Source organism: Mirounga angustirostris, unplaced genomic scaffold (assembly GCF_029215605.1).
Source record: "Mirounga angustirostris isolate CCGP_5_RB_7025 unplaced genomic scaffold, mMirAng1.0.hap1 SCAF_4, whole genome shotgun sequence".
NCBI classification, from domain to species: Eukaryota; Metazoa; Chordata; class Mammalia; order Carnivora; family Phocidae; genus Mirounga; species Mirounga angustirostris.
Window position 1 is genome coordinate 72,112,248 of NW_026991712.1, and position 20,642 is coordinate 72,132,889.

The 20,642-nt window shown below is 38.7% G+C and overlaps 1 pseudogene; it reads left to right on the forward strand.

Moving 5' to 3' along the window:
- Nucleotides 1–1,043: 1,043 nt before the first annotated feature.
- Nucleotides 1,044–20,642, forward strand: part of LOC123860223 (large ribosomal subunit protein uL16-like) — a 59,940-nt pseudogene continuing 40,341 nt past the window's right edge.

Consider the following 20,642-nt stretch of genomic DNA (forward strand, 5'->3'; position numbering starts at 1 on the left):
GGAGCCATATAGATACCAAAAGACCATTTTTCTTCCCTAAAGTGAATTTTCGAAGTTGGTATTTGTTATACAGCCAAGCATTTCCTAAACTAGCTCACAGTCAACTGCTGAAATACTGAGTAATCGCCATGCCATCATACCTTTCCAACTTGTGATATGTGAATGATATAATATGAATGATTATTTTTGCTTAAAGACCTCAAATTCTCTTATGATGAGCAAATAATATTCTTCAACTTGAATCACAATTGTTTGCAAATTAATTACATCGTGTATCTATGTTTCACTTGCCTGCACAGTAATCATGAAACTCTAAAGGAAATGTGGTGATTTTGTACCTGTATCAATTCAGAGCACAGTTGTGTGATCATTAGTTTGGGTCCCTGAGATGGAATCTTCAAAGTCTAGTCAGTGACAAGAAATTATGCAATTTTTGTCTTTTCCAAGCATATTTTGTATTCTGCTGGTGATAAACTATATTCTGTTGGCAATAAAATGATTGCTCAACAGGACGAATGTGGTATTATTTTCTAAATTCCAGTCTCTCAGATTGTTTAGTATATACCAGGCTTCAACATTTCCATAGTCAGCCATGAGTGTTTATGTAATAATCAAATGAGCCCAATCACTTAAGGGCGACTTTGTTGATGACCTTGTCAGAGGCATTCTGTTTGGCACACAGGGTTGATGGACTCTTGGTCAGCACACAAGTGACAGAAAACACTTCTGTCTCAGTGAATTCACTTCTTTGATTCACAGAGTTCACATTAGAGATTGAGTTGCCAAAACTGATATTCAGTAGTATAGCAAATTATACTTCTGTGTCTCTGACTCATTTCTTCCCCAGGTGTTTGGAGTGGTCATCTGTGGTTTAATTTGCAGAAGAGCCCTCATTAGAATGACACAGAGTGCTTCCATACTTGAATTTTTAGCCTGATTTCAATCTCCAAGTGACAATCTTTTCCCTTTTGGTGAAAGCTAACTGATTAGTTTCACAATTTGCTTATTTTGGCAGATCATATTCATAGGAACCCTTTCCAAAGATGGAAGAGGCACATGAGGAAAGGTAAGAATGAAGATAAAGCTATAAACCACACAGGCTCTCATGTCAGCTGTTCTTCACTGAAAACTACTCAAGCACCACCTCTGGTGATCACCTCAGGTGATCATGGGCAAGTCAATTAATATCTCTAAGACTCATCTTTAAAATGGAGATTGGTTTTTTTTTTTCTTTTAGTACAAAGAAGATATTATATGTAGAATGCTTAGCATAGGGCCTCACAGATAGTAAATGCTCAATAAATGTTGGCTGTTACTGGCATTAATTTTTTCATATTTTAAATCCATGATGACAAAGTTTTTTAAGGCCAAATATTTCCTTCACTAAACTTTAAAATCATAAGAACAGTGATAAAGAAATGAAGCATTAAAGCATTGAGCAGGACATCCTATTTAACTTTATAGTTTAAGATTTGCCTACACCTCAAATTTTGGGAATTTGGTTAATGGTTGTATGTATTTAAAAATTGGAGTGGTTACTTTAAGAACTGGCACTGGGAACGTACAACATAAATTTTCCTTAAGTTCCAGTTTCTTCATTGGTAATGTTGGATTAGTAGTGTCTGTCTTATGACTATATCAACAGGTGCACTAGTGATAATGTCAGAAGACTAAACCTACCTCATGGCACACTTTTGGTGATGATCAAAAAGCGTAACAACCTGAAGAGAAGGTGAGGATTCCAGTACTTCTAAGATTAAATTTAAGCACAAGTAGAACAACTTCCACAGCCATATTATTTTTCTGCCTAGACAAATTTCCTTTTTTGAGGTGCAAGGAAAATCTAACAATCTGCCTTGTTACTGGGGTGTTAAAGCCTTTTAATTATTAATGTGGATAGACTTATACCTATCATCTTGCTATTTTGTTTTCCATTTGTTTCATTGTTCTTTGAGTTTTTCTCTCTATTCCCATCTTCTTTTGGATTAATTCAGTGCTTGCAATAATGGATTTTATTTCCTCTATTGACATATTAGCTGTATCTAATTTATTTATTTATTGTAAGATTTATTTGTTTATTTGAGAGAGAGAGAGGGAGAGGGGCAGAGGGAGAGCGAGGCAAGCAGACTTTCTGTTGAGCAGGGAGCCTGACATGGGGCTTGATCCCAGGACCTCAAAATCATCACCTGAGCTGAAATCCAGAGTCAAGTGCTTAACTGACTGAGCCACCCAGGTGCCCCTCTCTCTTATTTTTTTAAATGGTTGCTCAAAGGCTTACAATAAGCATCATTAACTTACTACCATCGAGCTTTGTATATTATATCATGTCACATATAATGTGATACATTACAGTGCATTATGCGTTTTTTACCCATTGTATGCTTTTTGCTATTTTTGTCATACATTATACTACTACATATGTTATACATACTGTATTATTATTATTTAATTAATCAATTATCTTTTAGAGAAATTGAAAGAAAAGAAAATTAGTTTATACTTACCCACATTTTTACCATTTCCAGTGTTCTTCATTGTTTGTGATGATCGTAAGTTCCTCTTGGTAGCAATTCCATTCTTGTAGTGCAGCTCTGCTAGTGATGAATTCTTTCAGCTATTTTATTCCTGAAAATGTTTTTATTTTCTCTGCATTTTTGAGGGATATTTTCACTGAGCATTGAGTTCTAGATTAGCAGGGGTTTATTTTCAAAGCACTTTAAAGATATTATTTTATTGTCTTTTGACTTTTATGATTTCTGAAGACAAGCCCCTGTACATTCTTATTTTTATTTTTCTCATGAAAGCTATGTTTTTTTCCTCTGAATACTTTCAGGGTTTTGTATTTGTCTTTTGCATTCAGTACTTTGACTACAATGTGCCTAGGTATCCTGTTCTTTATCCTGCTTGGTTTTCCCTAGCTTCTTAGATTAGAGAGTTTTGGGGGTTTTGTTTTTGTTTTGTTTTTATTAAATATAGGTAATTTTTGACTCTTATTTCTTCAAGTATTTTTATGTTCCATTTTCTCACCCCTGAGTTTCTGGAACTCCAATTGCATTTAGACAGCTTTATGTTGCCCCACAGGGCATCGATATTTACTTTTCCTGATTTTCTTATCTCTGATCCTCATATCGTAAAAATTCTATTGATCTATCTTTAAGTTTAAGCACTTCTTTTTGCTGCTTACAACCTGCTGTTAAAACCATATAGTGAGTTTTTGATTTCAGATACTGTATTTTTCAATTTTATAATTTCCATTTGATGTGTGTGTGTGTGTGTGTGTGTGTGTGTGTGTCCATCCTTACATTTGACCTTCCACTCTGCAGTAACTTGTGCCTGGTTGAACTTCGGAAGGGAAACTATAAGGATGAATGATAAAATGAGCAACCAGTTACCCTTTATATAATCAGTAAAACAATATAAGTTCCTACATTCCAAAAACATTTGATGTATATAGGTGTTAGTTTTCACATTTGTTCTAAATGAGACTTAAATTTAGAAAATACAGTTTCTAATTGGATCATATAATGTAAAGGCAAATGAAAGTGTGGATATTAAAATATGAGACTTTCACTTATTTAGAAGAATGAAAAGCCTCAGAGTAAATAGCCATGGTTGCCTCCCTCTTCAAAGGTCCTAACAATTATGTTTCTTCCCTTCACTTTGCTCCTGATTCTTAGTCATTATATCCTGGGGGAGGGAGGAGGATGGGCAATCCCTGGCCCTGGGGAAAATCAGAAGAATTGAACTTCCAAGACTGAGGTCAAAAATTTTGGAAAGAAAACATTTTTTAGTCTACCCAAGTCCAATTCAATCTGGACTGTGTTCTAAAGGAAGATTTAGGAGAGACATTTCTCAGCTTTAGGACTAGAGAAAAAGAGCCATGTGAAGTCACCCAGGATGGAAAACTGAGGCTTGAACCTCTGGTCTTTGCCACGTCCCCCACTGGTGTGTTGCAGGGGGAAGTATACAACCCCTTATAGCTCATTTTTGTCTATCCATTTGATTTTTTTATAGTTCCCATTTCTCTGCTATTTTTCACTATTGTACATTCATTCATCTTTCCCTACATCTGGATCATGACTGGCTCTCTTTCTTTGAATTTCTTTTTTACTTTAATTATGAGCTACACATTCCTGCTTACTTAAACATCTGTTGTATTTATTATTGTTTTATAATTGTGATTTTTGTTGTATATTTTATAGTGTGGATATGTTCTATAGAGTCTGGATTACATTATCTTCCTCTAAAGGGTATTGAGTTTTGTTTTGGTAGCCAGTTGAATTAATGGTGAGTTCTTATCATCCTATGCATCTTTTTTATATTCTTTATTAGGAGAATCTCTTTTGTTTTGAACTTCATCCTAAGGTACCTCTCTTATTCAAGTGTGTAGCTGCTCAGCGAGCAAACTAGACTCGATTGGACTGGAGTGCCAATGTTTCTTAGCACTCTGAACCTCTGATGTCACCATATGGGTCTCAGCCCCAAGGCACGTGAGTCTTGCTTCACAGTTATACCCTGCAGATGCATAGCCCTGGGCCCAGAACTCAAGGTTTCTGCAGAAGTATGGAGTGACCCTCTGAGCTTCTCTAATAACCTGTCCTGCAAATTCCAGCTGTCTCAGCAGTCTAGTCTGTTCTGCTCATCTCAGCTAATTGAGACTGCTGCTTTGCTTGGGTTCCACCTCTTTGCCCCAGAGGGAATTTGCCCCCAGGCAGAAAATTGGGTTATTGTGGAGCTTATTTTGTGTGTCTTCCTTTCTCAGGGATCATAGTTCTGTGCTACCTATTTTTCAATACCTGAAAGCAATTGCCTCATATATTTTGTCTAGTTTATGGTTGTTATTGTGGGAGGGCAAATCTCCTAGTTACTCTGTCAAAGATGGAAGGTGGAAGTTTTATATTTAACTTCCGTATTCTGATTCCAGATGATCAAGGGTAAGCTTTAAATCTCAATATGATTTATCCTGACGCCTTCTTCCCTGGGCCAATCCCTATTCATTGTAAATGTGCTCCAGATAGAAGAGTAAAACATATCTTAAATGAAATATTTTTTTCCTAAGAGAAAACAGTTGATAAAATAAATCTATACAATATTATAAATATTAGAGTCAAGTGTTAACTATTTTTGCTCTGTTTTATTTCTTGATTCTTGTAGATAATTAAGAATTGACTATCTTACTAAGAAGAAAGTATACAGCAATACAAGCCTTTCTCAAGAAACAAGAAAGTTCTCAAATACACAACCTAAATGAGCTGGAGAAAGAACAGCAAATAAAGCCTAAACCCAGCAGGAGAAGAGAAATAATCAAGATCAGAGCAGAAATCAATGAAATAGAAACCAAAAGAACAGTAGAACAGATCAATGAAACTAGGAGCTGGTTCTGTGAAAGAATTAATAAGATTGATAAACCCCTGGCTAGACTTATCAAAAAGAAAAGAGAAAGGACCCAAATAAATAAAATCATGAATGAAAGAGGAGAGATCACAACCAACACCAAAGAAATACAAACAAATATAAGAACATATTATGAGCAACAATATGCCAGCAAATTAGATAATCTGGAAGAAATGGATGCATTCCTAGAGATGTATAAACTACCAAAACTGAACCAGGAAGAAATAAAAAGTCTGAACAGACCCATAACCACTAAGGAAATTGAAGCAGTAACCAAAAATCTCCCAACAGGGGTGCCTGGGTGGTTCAGCCGTTAAGCATCTGCCTTTGGCTCAGGTCGTGATCCCGGGGTCCTGGGATCAAGCCCCGCATCGGGTTCCTTGCTCCGCAGAAAGCCTACTTCTCCCTCTCCTACTCCCCCTGCTTGTGTTCCCTCTCTCGCTGTGTCTCTCTCTGTCAAATAAATAAATAAATTCTTAAAAAAAAAAAATTCTCCCAACAAACAAGAGCTCAGGGCCAGATGGCTTCCCAGGGGAATTCTACCAAACATTTAAAGAAGAATTAATACCTATTCTTCTGAAACTGTTCCAAAAAATAGAAATGGAAGGAAAATTTCCAAACTCATTTTATGAGGCCAGCATTACCTTGATCCAAAATCAGACAAAGACCCCATCAATAAGGAAAATTACAGACCAATATCCCTGATGAACATGGATGCAAAAATTCTCACCAAAATACTAGCCAATAGGATCCAACAGTACATTATAAGGATTATTCACCACAACCAAGTGGGATTTATCCTTGGGATGCAAGGTTGGTTCAACATCCACAAATCAATCAATATGATACAACACATTAATAAAAGAAAGAACAAGAACCATATGATCCTCTCAATAGATACAGAAAAAGCATTTGACAAAGTACAGCATCCTTTCTTGATTAAAATTCTTCAGAGTGTAGGGATAGAGGGTACATACCTCAATATCATAAAAGCCATCTATGAAAAACCCACAGCGAATATCATTCTCAATGGGGAAAAACTGAGAGCTTTCCCCCTAAGGTCAGCAACATGGCAGGGATGTCCACTATCACCACTGCTGTTCAACATAGTACTAGAAGTCCTAGCCACAGCAGTCAGACAACAAAAAGAAATAAAAGGCATCCGAATCGGCAAAGAAGAAGTCAAACTGTCACTGTTTGCAGATGATATGATACTTTATGTGGAAAACCCAAAAGACTCCACCCCAAAACTGCTAGAACTCATACAAGAATTCAGTAAAGTAGCAGGAAATAAAATCAATGCACACAAATCAGTTGCATTTCTATACACCAACAACAAGACAGAAGAAAGAGAAATTAAGGAGTCGATCCCATTTACAATTGCACCCAAAACCATAAGATACCTAGAATTAAATCTAACCAAAGAGGCAAAGAATCTGTACTCAGAAAACTATAAAATACTCATGAAAGAAATTGAGGAAGACACAAAGAAATGGAAAAACGTTCCATGCTCATGGGTTAGAAGAACAAATATTGTGAAGATGCCAGTGGTACCCAGAGCAATCTAAACATTTAATGCAATCCTTATCAAAATACCATCCACTTTTTTCAAAGAAATGGAACGAATAATCCTAAAATTTGTATGGAACCAGAAAAGACCCCGCATAGCCAGAGGAATGTTGAAAAAGAAAAGCAAAGCCGGCGGCATCACAATTCTGGGCTTCCAGCTCTATTACAAAGCTGTCATCATCAAGACAGTATGGTACTGGCACAGAAACAGACACATAGATCCATGGAACAGAATAGAGAGCCCAGAAATGGACCCTCAACTCCATGGTCAACTAATCTTTGACAAAGCAGGAAAGAATGTCCAATGGAAAAAAGACAGTCTCTTCAAGAAATGGTGTTGGGAAAATTGGACAGCCACATGCAGAAGAATGAAACTGGACTATTTCCTTACACCACACACAAAAATAGACTCAAAATGGATGAAAGACCTTAATGTGAGACAGGAGTCCATCAACATCCTAGAGGAGAACAAAGGCAACAACCTCTTCGACCTCAGCTACAGCAACTTCTTACTAGAGACATCGCCAAAGGCAAGGGAAGCAAGGGCAAAAATAAACTATTGGGACTTCATCAAGATAAAAAGCTTTTGCACAGCAAAGGGAAACAGTCAACAAAACCAAAAGACAACTGACAGAATGGAAGAAGATGTTTGCAAATGACATATCAGATAAAGGGCTAGTATCCAAAATCTATAAAGAACTTATCAAACTCAACACCCAATGAACAAATAATCCAATCAAGAAATGGGCAGAAGATGAACAGGCATTTCTGCAAAGAAGACATCCAAATGGCCAACAGACACATGAAAAAATGCTCAACATTGCTTGGCATCAAGGAAATCCAAATGAAAACCTCAATGAGATACTACCTCACACCAGTCAGAATGGCTAAAATTAAGTCAGGAAAGGACAGATGTCGGTGAGGATGCAGAGAAAGGGGAACCCTCCTACACTGTTGGTGAGAATGCAAGCTGGTGCAGCCGCTCTGGAAAACAGTATGGAGTTTCCTCAAAAAGTTGAAAATAGGGCTACCCTACAACCCAGCAATTGTACTACTGGGTATTTACCCCCAAAATACAAATGTAGTGATCCAAAGGGGTATGTGCACTCCAATGTTTATAGCAGCAATGCCCACAATAGCCAAACTACGGAAAGAGCCAAGATGTCCAACAACAGATGAATGGATAAAGAAGATGTGGTGTATATATACAATGGAATATTATGCAGCCATCAAAAACCCCCCGAAATCTTGCCATTTGCAATGATGTGGATGGAACTAGAGGGTATTATGCTAAGAGAAATAAGTCAAACAGAGAAAGACATGTACCACATGATCTCACTGATATGAGGAATTCTTAATCTCAGGAAACAAACTGAGGGTTGCTGGAGTGGTGGGGGGTGGGAGGGATGGGTGTCTGGGTGATAGACATTGGAGAGGGTATGTGCTATGGTGAGCGCTGTGAATTGTGTAAGACTGATGAACCACAGACCTGTACCTCTGAAACAAATAATACATTATATGTTAAAAAAAAAAAAAAGAAGATAGCAGGAAGGGAAAAATGAAGGGAGGGAAATCGGAGGGGGAGACGAACCATGAGAGACTATGGACCCTGAGATACAAACTGAAGGTTCTAGAGGGTCAGGGGGTGGGGGGATGGGTTAGCCTGGTGATGGGTATTAAAGTGGGCACATATTGAATGGAACACTGGGTGTTATATGCAAACAATGAATCATGGAACACTACATCAAAAACTAATGATGTAATGTATGGTGATTAACATAACATAATAAAATTAAATTAAAAAAAAGAAAACACATGAGTATAAACACCTCCAATTGTCTAAACTGAAGACAATGGTTGAATTTGTATGCTTCTCCTCTCACTCCTTACTGTCATGGGAAGATCTAGGAAAAATCCCAGTCTTGTAGTCTGAACTCCCTTGCTCAGACCATATGCCACATAATGACTATCATTTTCTTCCATGTATACTAAATAAGAGTTTATACTTGTGTGGTTGTTTTGTAGAATATAAAATTACTAACTCTAAAAAAAAAAAGAATTGACTATCTTATACTAAATATAGTTTTCTTTATCTGGCTTTTTATCAAATAACAATTTCTTTTTTTTATGTTTGATAATAGGACTTTGGTCATAAGGCAGATTTAAATATCTGTTCATATAAGAATCATCAAAGAGATGCTCTAACATTAAATAGTATGGTCTTATCAGAAGACTGTTGATCAGAATTAATAAGCATCTTGGCTTACAAATTCAATATTTATTGTAGATTTCAACTTCTAGGCTTAGTGGTGGAATGTACTGGCTTCCTAGAGGGTCCAATAAAGCTTGTAACAAGCTGTTCTAGTTAATTGTATCCTTCAGTGTGTCTCAGAGAAAGAGGATGCTAAAACTTTAACCTCAAATTTATTTTTGTACCTTGCCATATACCCCAGGATGAAAGGTTGAATTTCATACAAATTCAGTGCATCAGAATATTGAATGAAACGTGTTTTCATATCATTGAATTGCAGATTTGCTGGACTTTTATCTTACTGCACTCTATTATGAAGCTTTTAAATCCACACTCTCCTTGGTTCATTTCTCATATACACTTTTGGGTCAATTACAAGTCTGCCTCACTGCCTGCCTTGTTTCCTGCCAGCAAGATAAACACTGAACAGAGCCTTTTATCTTAGCGGGGCCTCTCCAGATACTACATTAGAACAACTTCGCTCTCTTCAATGTATTATTTATGGGATTTTAAGTTTTTCTTTCACTTTGGGTGTGAACCCAAAACTTTCTTACGCAATGTAGCTGATGTAGTGATAAGTACAAGCGATTACCTGTCTTCCTGTGATTTTGTCTGTGGCACTTCCTTTGGTAAATGGCTTTCAGCTGAGCTGTTTTCTGGCACTAACATTATGAACTTGGGTTTACAGGATTTTGTGGCTGAGGACTATTTTAAACTCAGGCATGTTGAAGGGTGACATACTACTGTGTTGGGCAGAGTATATTTATGGTGACAATGGCCATAAGTCCATTCAAGATTGCATATCATTGCTCTACTTACCAAGATAACCTGACCACATTAGAATGCTAGTTGCCCTCTGTTTTTGGTGAATGTTCCCTTAGACAGTTTCTCGAAGACACCACATCAACCACCTCCATCAAAATCATCCTGGGTGTTTGAGCCATGCCTAGAACTGTGTCAAGTGTTCAGGGTTGAAGCCTGGAGCTTGCATTTTATTTATTTTTATTTTTTATTTTTAAAGATTATTTATTTATTTGAAGATTATTTATTTATTTATTTATTTGACAAAGAGACACACAGCGAGAGAGGGAACACAAGCAGGGGGAGTGGGAGAGGGAGAAGCAGGCTCCCCGCCGAGCAGGGAGCCCGATGTGGGGCTCGATCCCAGGACCCTGGGACCATGACCTGAGCCCAAGGCAGACGCTTAACGACTGAGCCACCCAGGCACCCCAGAGATTATTTATTTATTTGAGAGGGAGAACAGAGTATGAGAGAAAGTATACACAAGGGGGGGTGGTGTAGAGGGAGAGGGAGAAGCAGACTCCCCGCTGAGCAGGGAGCCCGATGTGGGGTTTGATCCCAGGACCCAAAGGCAGATGCTTAGTCGACTGAGCCACCTAGGCACCCCTGGAGCTTGCATTTTAAACAAGCATCTGAGGTGGCTCTCAGGCACAGAAAAGTTTCAGAACCACTTTCTTGATGAGATATTTTTAACTAACATATAATGTATTATTTGTTTCAGGGGTACAGGTCTGTGATTCATGAGTCTGACACAATTCACAGCGCTCACCATAGCACATACCCTCCCCAATGTCCATCACCAGCTACCCCATCCCTCCCACCTCCTACCACTCCAGCAACCCTGTTTGTTTCCTGAGATTAAGAGTCTCTTATGGTTTGTCTCCCTCTCCAGTTTTGTTTTGATTCATTTTTTCCTCCCTTAACGAGAGATATTTTAAGATCCAAATTGGCAAAATATTGACTAATTAAATCTATGATCTGATAAGTTCATATAACATGATTTTGCATAAATTTTTGGTCTAGAATTTTGCATATATATATACCTATTGCTGTGTTTATTGCAGTAAAGTTTTCTGTAGCCTGGACAAGAGATGGCACCTCCACAGGGTGAGAATTTCCTGTTTTGTCTGTATTGTCAATTTCAATTAACAGCCACACCATTTCCCAACTTTCTTAATGGGATATAACAAAGTCACCCTTATGGTTCAGGTCGTTCTTTTTTAAGATCTTCAATTTTCTGAGTCAATTTATTATTACAATTGTAGAAAAAGTGATTATGCCATTGTCTCTCTCTGAAGTGGGACTGATGTTGCCTCCTAAGATCCATGTAACTTTCTCCAGACTTTGTTGCTCATGTCAAAAGTGTAAGTGGAATTCTCCAGAGGATGTTCTGATTCTCTGATATGACTAATCAAGAAACTGCTGGGGTGCCTGGGTGGCTCAGTCAGTGGAGAGGCAGACTCTTGGTTTTGGCTCAGGTCATGATCTCGGGGTCCTGGGATCCAGCCCCGTGTTGGCTCCATGCTCAGTGGGGAGTCTGCTTGAGAATTCTCTCTCACCCTTTCTCTCTGCCTGCCCTGCCCTGGCTCACGCTCATGCTGGTGCGCGCATTCTCTCTCTAGGATAAAAAAATGAGTCTTAAAAAAAAATGCTCTTAAAAAAAATTGCTCTGGATGCCTATTAGGCTTCACACTGCTTCCTGCTTTATTTTTTAGAATGTGCAAGACCAAAAGCCCAAAGTGGCCACTCACCTTTTAACGGGTCTCCATGCTTCTTCTCTTACTCCCACAATAATTTCTCACAGCAGTCTGAGTGACCCTTAGAAACATAATTCCAATCATGTCACTCCCTTGCTCAAAACCTTCCAATGGCTTCCTGGAGTGGATGCTCTCTTGCACCGCCCAGATACCCCTCCCCAGGATTGAAGTACTAATTTCCTCAGATGCTGGGAAGGGTGGCAGCTGACAGCCCTCTGCTGGTCTCTTTAGGAATTGCTCTGCTGAAGAGTGTTACCTCATCCAAGCCCCCCTCAAGGCCACCTGCCTCCATTGATGGTTGATGCAGGCGTATTGAGCCTGCGTTTTTAGCCTTTTTAGCTTCAAGCTCCCAGTGGGATAGGCTACATCACAGTTCGACTTCCCCCTCTGCCAGTCCTGCTTCTTTCACTCTTCTGTAGCCATAGATGCGTAAGATCCCTTCCCAGAAACATCCTGCCCAATGCATTTCCACCTCGGAGTCTATTTCAGGGAACTCAACCTGCCATCCTTCCTACTTCAAAACCAATCCAAACTCCTTCCCAGCAAAGCCATGTGCACATTAGACCTGCCTGACTCCGTCCTCCTCTCCCCATTCGGTCCTTTCCATGCATTCCATTACAGTCACCCTTGTTTTTCCTCAGACACTGCAGGTTTGTTCCATCCTTAGGGTTTTTGCATTTCCTTCTGCCCAGAACAGAATTGTCCCCCAGAATTTTGCATGACCTACTTCCTTCTCTCTCAGGCTTTTTCTGACCATCCTTCCTAAAGGGAGTGTCCTGCTCATGCATCAGTCTCCTTTCCTGGCTTCACTTCACAGCAATTCTCAAGCCAACATTTTATTACATATTTACTTGTTTCTTACATTTCTCCTACTGGAATGGAAGGCTTATGAAGTCAGTGTCATGTGCTGCTCAAGCACTGCCTGACAAGTAGCAAGTAAGCAAGAAATATTTTTGAATGGATGGATGAATGAATAAATGAATGAATACATGAATGACCCCCAACTGACCTGACCCACTCATACGAAATAGTCAAGAATGTACATCTATTTTGTTCTCTGCCTCTTAATCTTCATATCCAATAAATATTTTCACATATTATTTTATGTGCATTTCTTAGCTCCCCCATGTATTGGCTGTGTGACCTGAGTTAAGTTATTTAACCTACGTGCCTCAGTGTTCTTATCCATAAAAAGCACATAGCAGGGTTCTTGTAAAGATTAAAATGGTTAGAACAGTGCCTGAAATGTGGCAACTACTTCATAGGTATTAATCAGCTGTTTTTAGAATTATTATTATTATATCATTTGACTTGAAATTAAAATTTACATTAAATGATAAAAATATCCCATCATAAATAAATTTACTTACTGACTTCTGTTTGACCGTTTGGTTGCTTCCAAGTGGCTTCATGATCATAAAATACTGTAGTAACATGATTGGACATGACTTTTTGTGCATCTGTAATTGTTTCCTTGGTCCACTGCCTGTAGGTAGAATTGTGGCTTCACTACTATGTTTAGGGTGGACTACCCGCCCACCCTAAGTAAGTAGACTAAAAAACTTGTGATGGCTCGAATACAGTTTCTTTCTTACTCAGCACTCAAAGTGGGTGTTGATGAGTCTCTCTCCTCTGGTGGTACTGAGTTCCACCATCTTCCAGACAAGCCCTCTAGGGTTATCACACAAGTCTGCTCCAGCCAGTGGAAGGAGAAATAAAGGATGGGGAAAGCACGCCCCTTAAGCTGTGTGGCAAAGAAATGATGCTCCTCATATCTGCTTATGTTCCACTGGTGACAGTGAGTCCCATGGCCTCATTTAGTTGGTAGAGGGATGGGAAATGACCCTGCTTACCTTAGTCATTCCACCCTAGGTGAAGGGACACATGAATATGTGGTGGACCTGTAGCTCTCTTAGCCATAGCACATTTTTAATACTGTTCATAGATCATGCTAGAAAATCATCCAGAATGATTTTGTTCATGTACCTAATGAGTCGAAATTCATATTTCTCAAAACAGAGGAAAAGTAATAAAATAAATAATTATTAGGCCTTGTAATATTTCTTTGAGGTGTTGCCCTCTCATTAGGGGTATAAAGGTGCCAAACAATTACATCCTTTTTTTTTTTTTTGCTGAAGGTTCTGAAACAAATTGAGAAGTACACCCGGAAATCAGTTGGTGAACATAATACCGAAATCCCATGGATTGAACAGAGACTGTGTTTGGGTCTGAAGTGAGAAAAGAGCTTTCAATGATTCCCCCACCCCCTCCCGATCTGTACTGGGGGCTTGCTACTGGAAAGGGCTGTGTCTAAAGAGCGTGGTTTATAAGGGGACTTACCCAGATAGCTGCCCTGAAAGTGATAGCCTATGTTGTACTCATAAAGCCTAAGAAAGCAGAAGCCAAAAAAGATGGGCTTCCTGGTCTTCCCAAGGAGGCTGGTTCTCTTTACCCAGGTATATTTATTAGCTAGGAATAGAAGGAACTAAAAAGAAAATTAACACTTTGAGGATAGCACAGTATCCAGAATAAGAGCCTCCAGACCAGGCCAGACATAGAGAGTGAATCTTGTGCTCAATTTGACTAGTCAGATAAATCACTCCCTTTCCATTTGGAAAAACCTGTGAGAAGTAGAGAAAGAATGGATGTTTCCTTTATAATACCTCATGAAGAAGCAGAAGTCCTAAGTGTATGGGCTGGGACTGGGGTTGATTACCTGTTCTACTCACATTAATCCTTCTAGTAGTTTCCAGTTTTCACAAAGGAAAAAGAAGTAATGTTCAGACTCCATAAAAATAGCATATCTCACTTTTTCAAGTTGAAATGTGGAGAACCTAGCCACACGGTCACACATAACTGAAAAGAAGACTGTATAATATAGCCTGGAAATATGCTCAAAGCAAGACAGATTTTGATTGGACACTCAACTGACTCCATAACACCATCCTTTTTCCTGAGCATTGATTAACTCTTCTGAATCTCCCTTTAGTAAATACAAGAGTAGTAATGTAGGGAGAAGAAACAAAGGATTGCTTTTTCTCCCTTTGAATCTTAGGTAGTTTCCATACTGCTCCCAGGTTGCGGATGATGTAAACCAGAGGATGCTGTTGCTACCTCATGGCTCTGTTTCACTGACTAGTGTTAGAGGGGCAAAGGTTATATTTGATAGGCCTGCTAGCCCTTTCTCATTTTTCTTCCCCTTAACCCACACAGATGTGGTCTAGAAATTTCCAGTGCCTTGAGTAAATCCCCTCACAATTAAGTTGTGGCATATTTGTTAGGTATGAAAATTCCTGGAGGAGCTGAGAAGTGTGCATTGACCTTCTAATGCACTCGAACAGATTCACTGATAGCTGGATAATTTAAATAAAACCTTTGGTAGTTAAGAATTTCTGAGAATTGGGGCACCGGGTGGCTCAGTCCTTAAGCGTCTGCCTTCGGCTCAGGTCATGATCCCAGGGTCCTGGGATCGAGCCCCGCATCGGGCTCCCTGCTCCGCGAGAAGCATGCTTCTCCCTCTCCCACTCCCCCTGCTTGTGTCCCTGCTCTCGCTGTGTCTCTCTGTCATATAAATAAATAAAATCTTAAAAAAAAAATAAAAAAGAATTTCCGAGAATTATGCTCGACAGTCATTGCCAACCAGGATTCTTGGCATAACTAGGGAGTTACGGACAAACTTTTACTTATTTTATTTTTTACTTTTTAAAAAGATTTTATTTATTTATTTGAGAAAGAGATACTATGCACACACCCGGGAGTGGGGAGGGGTAGAGGGAGAAGGAGAATGACTATGAAGCAGACTCTGCACTGAGCACAGAGCCCCACTTGGGGCTCGATCCCATGACCATGATATCATGACCTGATCCAAAACCAAGAGTCAGATGCTTAACCCATTGAGCCACCCAGGGGCTCCTACTGATAAACTTTTAATCCCAAATATGATCTTGCTCTCAAGTAGCTTAGCGTGGAAATTAACATGGAATTAAAAAAGAGTGGTTTATAGAAAATGTGAAAAAACAGCCCGTTTTAGAAATTACACAGTACATAATCTGCCCCTACCTGATGATCTTAAAGGAGGCTATTTTGCTCCTCCTTTCCTCTTCAAACTTGGGAACAATAGTGATGAATAACTGCATGTCCTTCAGCATTTTAACCACTTACATAGATGTCTTGAAAGATAAGATTTTATTTTGGGCAGATGACAACTGAATGATGTGCAAGCCTCAGGCCCAAGTTTAATAGGATAGGCTAAAAATGTTGACAATATTTTAAACTGTGAAATAAACTTTTATCATTTTATTTGGAATGATACCCCAAGCTTATTCCATATATCTCTGTTATGAAAATAAAATATTTTATCTAGGAGTAAAATCACTTTCTAAAACACAATTTCTTCTAAAAACATAAATCAGCACGCTTTTCAAAACTATTTAAAACCGTAATTCCTCTGGGACATTAAAAAATGCCTACAGGTATGTTATTACTGAATGTCCAACTCAAACCTCATGCTTTATCAGTAAGGACAAAATCCCATCCTATATCTGCCAGAGAATGGGTTGTGGTAAGCTCATTCACAGATGCTGTTGGTGGAAAGCTGGATATCTTAGCTCAGGCAGCTGTAACAACACCATAGACCTGGGGCTTAAATGAAAGACATTTATTTCTTACAGTCTGGGAGGTTAGGAAGTCCAAGATCAAGGTACCAGCAGATTCTGTTTCTGGTGAGAATCCTCTTCCTGGCTTACAGATGGCTTCCTTCTTGCTGTATCTTCACATGGTAAGGAGAGAGAGAGAGGGAGGGAGAGAAAGAGTTCTCTGGTATTTCCTTATAAAGGCACTAATCTCATCATGAAGACCCATCCTCATGACCTCCTTTAAACCTAATTCCTACCCAAAGACCCCATCTTCACATACCATCACGTTTGGGGCTAAGGATTCAACATATGAATTTGGGGTGGGGAGATACAAACATTCAGTCCATAATCATGTGTTAACCACATCTTGTGTTGAGTCTTTGAGACTCTGGACCCGATCTAAAAGCCTGTATCAGGCTGGTAGAAGAGTCAGGGGCACAGGAAAGAAATGCAATCCCACAAAATTTCTGCTTCTCTTTAATTCTCAGAGCTGATTGCATTGCTCTAGCATTCAAAGCTAGAAAGTGTTTCCATCCATGGCCATGCCTGACTCTGAGGCCATGTTAGAACATCAAGGAAGAGTGTCCAACAGGAAGAAGGAAACTCATGGAATATGTCAAAGGGTAGAATTTGAAGTTGTAACTTAGGATAACTTGGCAAATATTGGGCCTAGAGTTTTCTAAATATTTAATGCTATTAGTATTTTGAAAGATGGTTTGTACATTTCCAAGAAAACTAAAATTTTTCTTGAGTAGTTATAATTACATTATTTTTAAATAACATATAACAAATATTGAATCTTTTGTTCCATTATCCAGCATTACCTATTGATTTTTAGAAAATAGATTCCCATCGGGCTATTAAAAATTGGATCTCTTCAACTAACTTTAGTAGTTTTTAAACAATGTTATCTGTGCTATATGTTTACTCAGTTTTAAATCATTTTTGAGGTAATAGTAATACACCAGAAACATGGAGATTTACATAAGTTGAAGGACATGATATTATAAAAGGTGACTGTATAATTTATTATCCAAGCCAGGATGATTTTGAGAGTGATAAGGGGCATATTAATAATGATATCAAGACAACAAGAATACTGAGATTATCCTTGTCAATAGGAGCATGGGTCACCCTTATTCTTTGTGTCAAATTACTTTGTCTACATTTATGAAATGATCGAGTTGGTTTAAATCAGGAGTCTGTAAACTATATCCCCAAGGCCCAGTTCAGCCTGATGTATAGCTTTGTAAATAAAGTTTTATTGGAACACTGCCACAGCCATTTGTTTACATGTTTTCTGTGACTTCTGCTCTACACTGGCAGGGCTGAGTCAGTACAACAGAGACTGCATGAGCCACAAAGCCTACAATATTTATTATCTGGCCCTTTACAGACAAAACCCCTGGGCTAGATCATATCTAAGAGCTACTGTAGACCTAACATTTTGTGATTCTTTATTATTCTTGTTGCTTTAACTAACATATTTTTTGTTGAATAAAGAAAATGCTGTGCTTGGGAAATTTCATTTCATGTTTGCAAGATTAAGTCTTGGTGCAAAGCAGCTGTTAGACATTAACCCTGGAAGTGAACCTGGTGAGGGTTTGCTGATCTGTTTCTGGGAAGGTGTGGTAGAGGTGTATGGGATGACCCCTGAGTAGCCAGAGGAAGAAGAAGGGGACTGGGTAGGTTGTGGGAGGCTCTCAGGATCCTGGAAGAAGATGATTCATCAAACATCTGGAGTGGGAAGGACACCATGATCCCAAGAGCCCTGACATATTTTACAGTTACCAGTATATCTGGCAGTGATTCATTAATCTTAGCTTCTTATAAGAACATCTAAATAAAAAATCCTATGTCATGCTCATTGATTTGAATAAAAAATTTTTTTGTCCTAAAACTTTGTGTTTGAATTGCAATCTTTTGAATGCATCTGAATAATTGAATTCTGCCTTGAAGAACTTGAACAGTGCTTTAGAGGTAGGTCTGTGTATGTGTGTGAGGGGAGTGGATCATGTAGATCCTTGTATAGACTTTGGCTTTTTATATGAGTGAGATGAAAGCCACTGCAGGGGTTTGAGATATCTGACTTATGTTTTTAAATGCTGAATACAGAGAGCCATTATGTGGAGATCAGAGTAAATGGAGTTGAATTGAATGAATATGTAATGAATACATATTTATTCCAGTTTAGTCAGAATTCTGTATTTCAGGATATACGTATTTTAGGACGGAGTAATGAACACACACACACAAGTCATCCGCATAAATGATATTCGCAAGTATGGGACCAGAGGTTGTGAAGGGAATAAGTACAGATAGAAGTCAGAGACCTAAGCCCTTGGGTATAGCATGCTTAGAAGTTAGGAGATGAGGCAGAATCTAGAAAAAAGACTAATGAAAAGTGGCAGGCCAAAGAGGAGGAAAATCAAGTGTTATGGATGCCAAGCGAATGATTACCAGTAGGAGGAAGTAAACTGCAGCAAATGCTACTGATTGGTCAAGTAACATGAGCACTGGGAATTGACCATTGGATCCGATCACCTAGAAGTCACTGGTGACACTGAAGAGCAGTTTCAGTGGCTTGGTATGGTTGAAAGACTGATTGGTGTGCACTTAAGAGAGAATTGAAGGGGGCGCCTGGGTGGCTCAGTCGTTAAGCATCTGCCTTCAGCTCAGGTCATGATCCCAGGGTCCTGGGATCGAGCCCCGCATCGGGCTCCCTGCTCAGCGGGAAGGCTGCCTCTCCCTCTCCCACTCTCCCTGCTTGTGTTCCCTCTCTCGCTGTGTCTCTCTCTGTCAAATAAATAAAAAAAAAAAAAAAAAGAGAGAGAATTGAAGAATAATGTAAGTCATTGGGTGAGGCAACTCTTTCTCACTTCTCCAGCTAGAGACCGCCAAGAATATACTGTAGTTGAGCAAGCTGGGTTTGTTGCTCATTACAGTGAGGGAGACCACACACTATGGAGAATGGTGGGCATTTCAGCAAGATGTTTGATAATTTGGGGGAAGGTGTAAGTAACTGGATCTTTGCTCTGGATTGGAACTGTCTGGAAGCAGAGATAATCCTATGACTGGCTATCTTAATAAAGCTTATCAACAGAGCTGGGCGACTCGAGTGAGGTCAACGTTGTCATTAGGAAAGAAGTAGCAGTCACTTATATTAGGAGAGGGCGGTGGTTTTGTGGTTTGCACAGTGACCTTGTTTTTGTCTGTCCTTAGATAAAATTATGAAGTGTTTTTGTTTTTTTTACTACTTTATCATGGTCACAGAATGACCTTCTCCGATGTCAGTGTTCTGTGAAGTTGTTGATGTTCAAAGGAAAAACATCAAGGTCTAGCTGTGAATGCTGTATTATTAGTAGACCACCAATGAGGAAAGACTTAGAGGGAAGAAGTAGTTTGCACAAGGGTTGAACGTTATTATTTGAGATCCATCTCTTCTTCATGAAACAAAGAAGTTAACATTTTTTTTCTGTCTCACTTTTCCACCTCTGAGGCTCCAAGTTTTGGGGGCTTAGCATTTACCTAGCACAGGTAACTGCAAGTTCATAAACTGGACATAAGATGGTAAGATGTGAAGTCTTAGTGAAAGTGCTGTAATGCAACAGTCTCTTCAGGTTTATTTGGCTATAGAAACAAATATGTTATCCATTTCAAACTGATTAATAAGACACTTGGAAATATTTCCTTGAATATATCAAAGCCCAGAGTCTTTGTGTGCTCTCTTTAAGATTGTGTTTCTTACTTGGGAGAGATGAACTACTTTTCTGTATAATTGGGAAATAAAGGCCGTTATGCCATGGGTTAGTACCTACTAGCAGTACTTAATTTTATTGAATATTGAATAGTTACTTAAAAAATCCTTCTTATTAAATTAACTGTTTGGTAACATTATTACATTAACAATTATTTTGGATAATAAGATTTGTATTTTCTTAATATATTTTTGTTTTGTACACTTGGTGAGAGAATTCAAAAAGTATTTTCAAAAAATAAAAATTAGTATAAATTTGCATAAAATTAGTCCCATGGGAAGTTTAATTTTATCTCCCACAGTTTAAGTGATTTTTTTTTTCTGCTGTTATTCGGTTGGATGAACCAAGAGTAGTTACCATAACAACTGTGGTTATTACCACTGAGATAAGTGGTCCTTTATTCCACCAACACATTTATCAACATGTTCATAGTACAGACATTAAAAATTCACAGCATAGAAAGAAAGTCTCTCTCATA